The sequence below is a fragment of the Vicugna pacos genome, chromosome 15, assembly GCF_048564905.1.
Source record: "Vicugna pacos chromosome 15, VicPac4, whole genome shotgun sequence".
NCBI lineage: Eukaryota > Metazoa > Chordata > Mammalia > Artiodactyla > Camelidae > Vicugna > Vicugna pacos.
Genome location: NC_133001.1, coordinates 547,698 through 555,005, shown reverse-complemented (window position 1 = coordinate 555,005; position 7,308 = coordinate 547,698). Strand labels below are relative to the sequence as shown.

General features: G+C 41.2%; 1 pseudogene; it reads right to left on the bottom strand.

The window, feature by feature from the left end:
- Positions 1-1,347: 1,347 nt before the first annotated feature.
- On the bottom strand, positions 1,348-2,043 carry LOC140685965 (ubiquitin-conjugating enzyme E2 D2 pseudogene; annotated as a pseudogene).
- Positions 2,044-7,308: the final 5,265 nt, after the last annotated feature.

Genomic DNA, 7,308 nt, shown 5'->3' with positions numbered 1-7,308 from the left:
TTGGACATGAGATACGGAAGTTTAGAAAAAGTATGTCTGGAGATTAATATTTGGGGATTTTCTTCATGCACATTCTTTTTAGAGCTGTGAAAATGTGACTTAGAGAATGTTTGAGGTTGGAAAAATCCCAGAAATAATTAAATCATGTCCAAACTCATTATATTACAGATAAAATTAATAATATCCAGTTAGGATCAGAGACTATGAAACATCTAAAACTTTGGATCAGCCTACAAGCCCTTAGGGATGTATTTATTACATTTCCCAAAGGCAAGAAAATAGAAATATTTCAGGAGTTGTTAATGAGATGATGACTTTATAATGATATTTTCTAATAAAAACTAGTACCAGAGGGAACTTCATAATGACTTTTAAAATTTGAATATACATTTACTTTCTACTTTAAATAGATCCGGATTTGTCTCTTCAACATGTTTCATTTACTTTTTTTTATATATGTAATGACTGTAGTAATCAGTTTACTACACAGATTAATCATTCTTGAACGTAAAAGCTCCAGAGGAGCAAATGGGTCTTTAAATATATGCAAGTATTTCCATCAAATGAATTTTCACTCTTACATCCAGGTAGACCTAAGCAGTTAAAAACATAAGAAAAATAAGAGCTTTTAGCTATGTATTAACTGAGAAACCACATACAAACCAAAGACTATGGAAGAGAGAAAGAGGGGCTGAAGGATGAAGGGTGGGGAGATGTAAAAGAGTTGGGATCGAAGCCCATCACACTTCATATACTCATAGCTCCAATCCATTTAAATGCTGACCAGTTAAACAGACCTAAAAACACAGGATGTGGGTAGAGTTTAATCTGGTTGGTCATAACTTTCACCTAAGACATAAGTCCTTGGAATAAAATGAATACAGAAACAGCTTTGTGTTCTCCTTGCTTTTCAAAACTGTTTTGAGTTTAATAGGGTTCCACTTAAAAAACCACCTCCTACAGGTCAGTGGAGCTTTCCTTCCCCTTTCAAGCGCACACCATACCCACCACCCCTCACCTTGCCGTTATCCAAATTGAAGTCAATAAGGAAAGCTTTTAATCTCGCACCGAGGTTATGCCTGGAGAACTGGCTTGTCGCACACACACTTCTCTGCTGGGAGGCAATGTTGGTGCAGAAGTACAGGAGTTCTAGTTTGTTGTACCAAGTATGTGCAACACGCAGCACTGCTGTATCAGGTAAACATGTGCACAGGGGAAGACGAGGTGTGGGCACATAGAACACTGTCAGATGGAAATCAAAAGTACTTTCTCTTTCAGAGTTCCCCTATTTTTATTTGTAGAGGTTATCCTATAATTTCTTTTATTACATCACATACTTTAATTACATCACATACATGACATACAGATCGTCCATTCCCGAGCTATTCTGCTGTATTTTTCTCTCTGTTTTGTAGATCCTCCAAGCAGTCTCAGGCACTAAAGGATCATCTGGATTGGGGTCACACCGCAGAGAACAGATGGACAAGAGTACTTTTGAAATAGTGCTGGAAACCACTATGACTGCAGAATATCAGGACAACTGTTGCCATGACTGTTGGTATTTGGACGGTAAATTCTTGTTGTAAACGCACCCTTTGCTAGTTTGAAGGAGTAACCTGTTGGGAAATGAGGTGTCAAGAAAAATACTCCACCCTGATCAGGACGGTCGTTTGGCCCCATTATTGTAGCTAGCCAATGGGCCGTATCACCTCCAGTGGGACCTGCTGAACACTGTGCTGGGGGCTCCCATGCCTGGTCATTCAATTCAACTTGGATTCTCTTCAGAGCCATCGTGGGAGGCGGGCGGCGGCCCCGGGCGAGGACGGGGGCAGGGGAGGGACGGGGAGCGGGCGAGGGGGCACGAGGCCGCCTCGGTGATCGCGGATTGGTGGGAGAAGATGGGGCGATCCGGAGAGCGGGTCCGGGGGGACTGACTGAGGCCGGGGCCCACGTGGCGCCTGAGCCTGCCGCAGCGGTTGCCGCGTCACCCGGCGGCGGCCCCCGTGTGCGGTGCCGCCCGAGCCGCCAAGCCTCCGCCCGAGCCGCCGCCGCCGCTGCCCGAGCCGCCCGAGCCGCCGCCGCCCCAGACCCCCGAGCCGCTGCCGCCACCGCCCGAGTCCCCCGAGCCGCCGCCGCCCGAGCCCCCCCCGAGCCGCCGCCGCCGCCCGAGCCGCCGCCGCCTGAGCCGCTGCCGCTGCCGCTGCCGCCCGAGCCGCCGCCGCCGCCAGAGCTGCCGCCGCCGCCCGAGCCGCCGCCGCCCGAGCCCCCCGAGCCGCCGCCTGAGCCGCTGCCGCCGCCGCCCGAGCCCCCCAAGCCGCCGCCCGAGCCGCCGCCGCCGCCCGAGCCGCTGCCGCCGCCGCCCGAGCCCCCTGAGCCGCCGCCGCCGCCGGAGCCCCCCGAGCCGCTGCCGCCGCCCGAGCCACCGCCGCCGCCGCCCGAGCCGCCCGAGCCGCCGCCGCCCGAGCCCCCCGAGCCGCCGCCGCCCGAGCCGCCCGAGCCCCCCGAGCCGCCGCCGCCTGAGCCGCCTGAGCCCCCCGAGCCGCCGCTCGAGCCGCCGCCGCCGCCCGAGCTGCCCGAGCTGTGCAGAGGGGCTCCACCATAAAAATGTGATGAGCAAAAAAAAAAAGAAAGAAAAGAAAAGAACAAATGAAGTTGTGATTTTCTATTCAGTCCTTGCCAGTATTTTTCATCTCAGGAGATACACAGAAATTGCTCAAAGATTCAGATCAATGTCTTGCCACAACTGTAACCTATTTGTGACACAGCAGGGTTCCACTGCAAATAGTGGGGAGCCCTGTACCATACAGTAAATCCATACAGAAAAGGACAATCTTTTGGAAGAAAGCCTTCATCAAGTTTGCTGAATAAAATGTCTACATAAAAACAGATACATTTCAATGCATTTTTAACAATGTGTAAAGAAATTTGCAGAACATCTGTAGTGATAATTATAAAATTGTCTTTACACAGCAAATCCAGGATTTACATAAATGTAGAAGTAGAGATGGATATACTAGAATCTTATAAAAATCATTTCTTCCCACAATCAATCTGCAAATGTAATCAATTTCTACTAAAAACTGATAAATTTGGTACTCAAAGGCAGAGACAAGAATAGCCAAGACAATGTTGTATCAAATAAGAAGGAAGAGTTTATCAGATATTGAGAGTTATATATAACTATAGTAATTGTAATATATATATTTAAATCTTAAATAAATTAAATAAAATTAAATTATTAAATAAAATTAAAAAAATATATATATAAATCGATAGTAATTAAGAGGGTAAGGTATTTTGTGGTTAGATGGTTAAAGACATATGGACCAATGGAACAGCAAGAGAGCCCAGAAATAAACACACAGACTTACAATCAATTAATTTTTGACAAACGAGATAAGAATATACAATGGAGTAAAGACAGTCTCTTCAGCTAGTGGTGTTGGGAAAACAGGACAGCAGCGTGTATATCAATGAAGTTAGAACACTTCCTCACACCATACACAAAAATAAACTTAAAATGGCTTAAAGACTTAAACATAAGGAAAGACACTACACACCTCCTAGAAGAAAACATAGGTAAACCATTCTCTGACATAAATCTTAGCAAAGTTCTTCTATGGCAGTCTACCCAGGCAATAGAAATAAAAGCCAAAATAAACAAATGAGACCTAACTAAACTTAAAAGCTTTTGCACAGCAAAGGAAACCATAAGCAAAACAAAAGGACAACCTATGGAATGGGAGAAAATATTTGCAACTGATGCAACTGACAAAGGCTTAATTTCCAGAATATATATACAGTGTATATGACTCAATAACAAAACATCAAGATACAGAAGCAACTTAAATGTCTATCAACAGATGATTGGTTAAAGAAGATGAATTGTATATATACATGGAGTACTACACTGCCAGAAAAAATAAAATAATGCCATTTCCAGCAACATGAATGGACCTAGAGATTATTATATTAAATGAAGTAAGTCAGACAGACAAAGGCAAATATCATGATATTGCTTATATGTGAAATCTAAAAAAAAAATGATACAAGTGAACTTATTTACAAACCAGAAGTAGTGTCACAGACACAGAAAACAAACTTATGGTTACCAAAGGGGAAGGCATGGGGAGGATAAATTAGGAGTTTGGAATTAACATATACACACTACCATATATAAAATAGATAAACAGCAAGGTCATACTGTATAGCAGAGGGAACTATATTCGGTATCTATGATGGAAAATAATCTAAAAAATAATATATATATGTGTAACTGAATCACCTTGCTGCACACCTGAAACTAACACAACATTGTAAATCAACTATATTTTAATAACAAAAGAAAGAAAGGTACAAACTATTCTGTATAAAATGAGCTGTAAATTAAAATTCTCTTGTTTGTCAAGAGATGTGCCCTGAGACCCAAAGAAATGACTTGAACTTTGCAAAGACATCCAGGAATATGAGTTCCTGACTCCTGCTCAGTTACAGCCAGGAACAGCCTGGCAAGACCAACACAGACGTCACGGAGGAAGCTGTTAAATTTGCTTGCTTGGAGAACTCACCATAATTTCCTCAGAAATGCCTCACTGAGATTTTTTTTTCTGTTATGTGACACGATTCACTCTCAAATACTTCTCTTTTGTAATGGAAAATCTACATTCTTTTCATTATACACCCAATAAGAATTGTTAATTATTTTATTTTATTTTGGCTTGCTTTTGGGCAATCAGATGGCAATCTTTCTCATAGGACTGACAGCTCTGCTGACACAGGGACCCTAAATCTCTTGTTCCCCATGTATCCCTGTTACCAGTGCCTGGGACACACATGACAGGAACTGAACTCAGTGAATATTAATTGAATGAATGGCTGGATGACTGGGAGTGTCTATATATAGAGTGATAGTTTGATTTTTCTTAATGATTATAATTAAAGTATAATTGAAGCAGGTATTCATCTTTTTATTTTCTTAAAATGAAAACACGTGTTGTCTTCTTAAATGTATAATTTGCCCACTTGTCAGAATTCCCTGTTTATGGTGAAATAGGGGAGAACAAAGCTGAATCCATTTTAGACCTGTGCCTTTAGCTCTAGCCCTGTGCTCTGTGTCCAGTGCTGACTCACCCTGGTTCTGCCCCTTTTGTAAAAGAATGTTGCCTAGAGCCTGAAATAGACAGGGCAGCCCATTGTCAAGTCTGCGCTATTTAAGAGTATAACATTTTCCTGTTCATATAAAGATTAAAAAGTTGCAGAATAGAAAATAACATGTTGTTGGAAGTTTACAGGGACAGCATGACCTGACCCACATGGAAGGCTGCAGAACAAAGGATTCTGACACCAAGAGGTTTGCAATGACCAACCACACCCCCTCCCCTTTTTAGTAAAAAAGGAGCCTGAATTCTGCCTTGGGGAAGATGGTTCTCCAGGACATTTTTAGTCTGCCATCTTCTTGGTCTGCCCACTTTCCAAATAGTTATTATTCCTTGCCCCGACACCTAGTCTCCCAACTTACTGGCCTGTTGTATGGTGAGCAGAGCAATTTTGGACTTTGTAACAATTGGACCTGCTATCTCAGTTGTTCCTCAGAGTGTGTTATGAAACACTGGGGGCCTACTCTGTATCTAAGTATGCATACATCACTAATGATGGTCAGGTTCCTCAGTCCCCACTCAGGCCTGTTTACTTAGATTACCAGATTTGAATTATATGGGCTTTCAGAATTCTCAATTCTGAAAAAATTCTAAAGTTTAAGAACTTCTTTTTTTTTTCAATTTGCCTATAATAAAGTTTTTTATGACTTCATGCTGATATGAATTACTGTTTGGAATTATTTCTAAAAATTCATACAAGAATACTTATGTTCCTTACTATTAAGAATATTAAATATAAGTCTAATGATGAAATCTGAACTTAATCCTCAAATCAGTTCCTGAAACTTTTTCCTCTTACCCATAGGATCAGAAAACATTTTTAGTAATTGATCTAAGCTACAGGGAATAAGTAACAATAACAATAGTAATTATAGGCTTTAAAAATACTCACCAAAGGATGGTTCTATGGTTAATGTTCCTCTGTCTGGATCTGAAGTTTAATGAATGCAGCTTTATTTGACAGCCACTAACTCTATGCATATCACTGAAAATTGCTATTTGAGCCCTTTTCTTTAGACACACATTCCCATTGTACAGCAGAGGCACTGTTCTTCAATACATTCTTCATATAGCCTTTTAATTAATTTCAGATCCTGCTTTTAAAGTTTATCCTGAATAACTCTTTCTACAGCAAATGTTGGCTTTATACATTTGAAATGCAATATCTATTTTTGATTTTATTCCATTCTTTTAATGGAGGTACTGGGGCTTGAACCCAGGACCTCGCACATCCTAGACACGTGCTCTATACTGAGTCATACCTCCACCACTCCTTTTGATTTTGACAGGTCTCAGAAGCAAGTCATTTAGTTTAAAGATGATTTAATTGATATATTTTATTTTTCCTTCTCCACAATAAAAGAGATTACATAAAAAGAACATACACAGCTGGGATTTATTTTGCCACAGCCACTCTCAAGAAGAAAACAGAAGCTGTTGGCGTGATGGAATGGGCATTTGGGGAGGGGCTGGAATGTAACCCCTGTCAAACTCAAAAATCTACCTGACTTTGAGGAACTTACTAAGTATTTCTAATTCTTTTTTTTTTTTTCTTTTGGTCTATTAAAAGGAAAATACTCTCACTTAGTAGCATCATAGTAAGATTTGAAGGAGATAATTTAACAAACATATAATATCAGACTGCTTCCAGTATTAGCACTTTACATGCAATAAAGAAAATCCTTCCATGCTATAAAGAACATAACCTCTCTGCTTCTCTGCCTACTGGGGAAAATATACCGGTAGGCAGTTGATCTATTTCTCTTATGTTAGGAGTTTCTCCTTTAGCCAAGATCCATATTGTAGCATAGATATTATTATTTGCAATTCTAAAATGTTCAGCTGTAGAGCCTATTCAATCATGTTTCCCAATCTCCTTACTTCATAGCAAAGTAACAAAGTATAAGGTATTAAAGTATATAAACTATTTGATTACATGTATGCTGAGATGCCAGAAGCAGGCCCGATATATGTATCCTGTGTGAAATATATATATCTCCTCCTTTTTCTCAATAATGTATTCCACTATCTCTCCCTTCCCTGTTTTCCCTGGCTTGTGGCCTGTCTACACCTAAGCTTTATCTTGCTCTTACTATTAACATACAAATAGGTTGTTCATGTCACTTACCTCTCTATTAAGCTGACCAAGGAC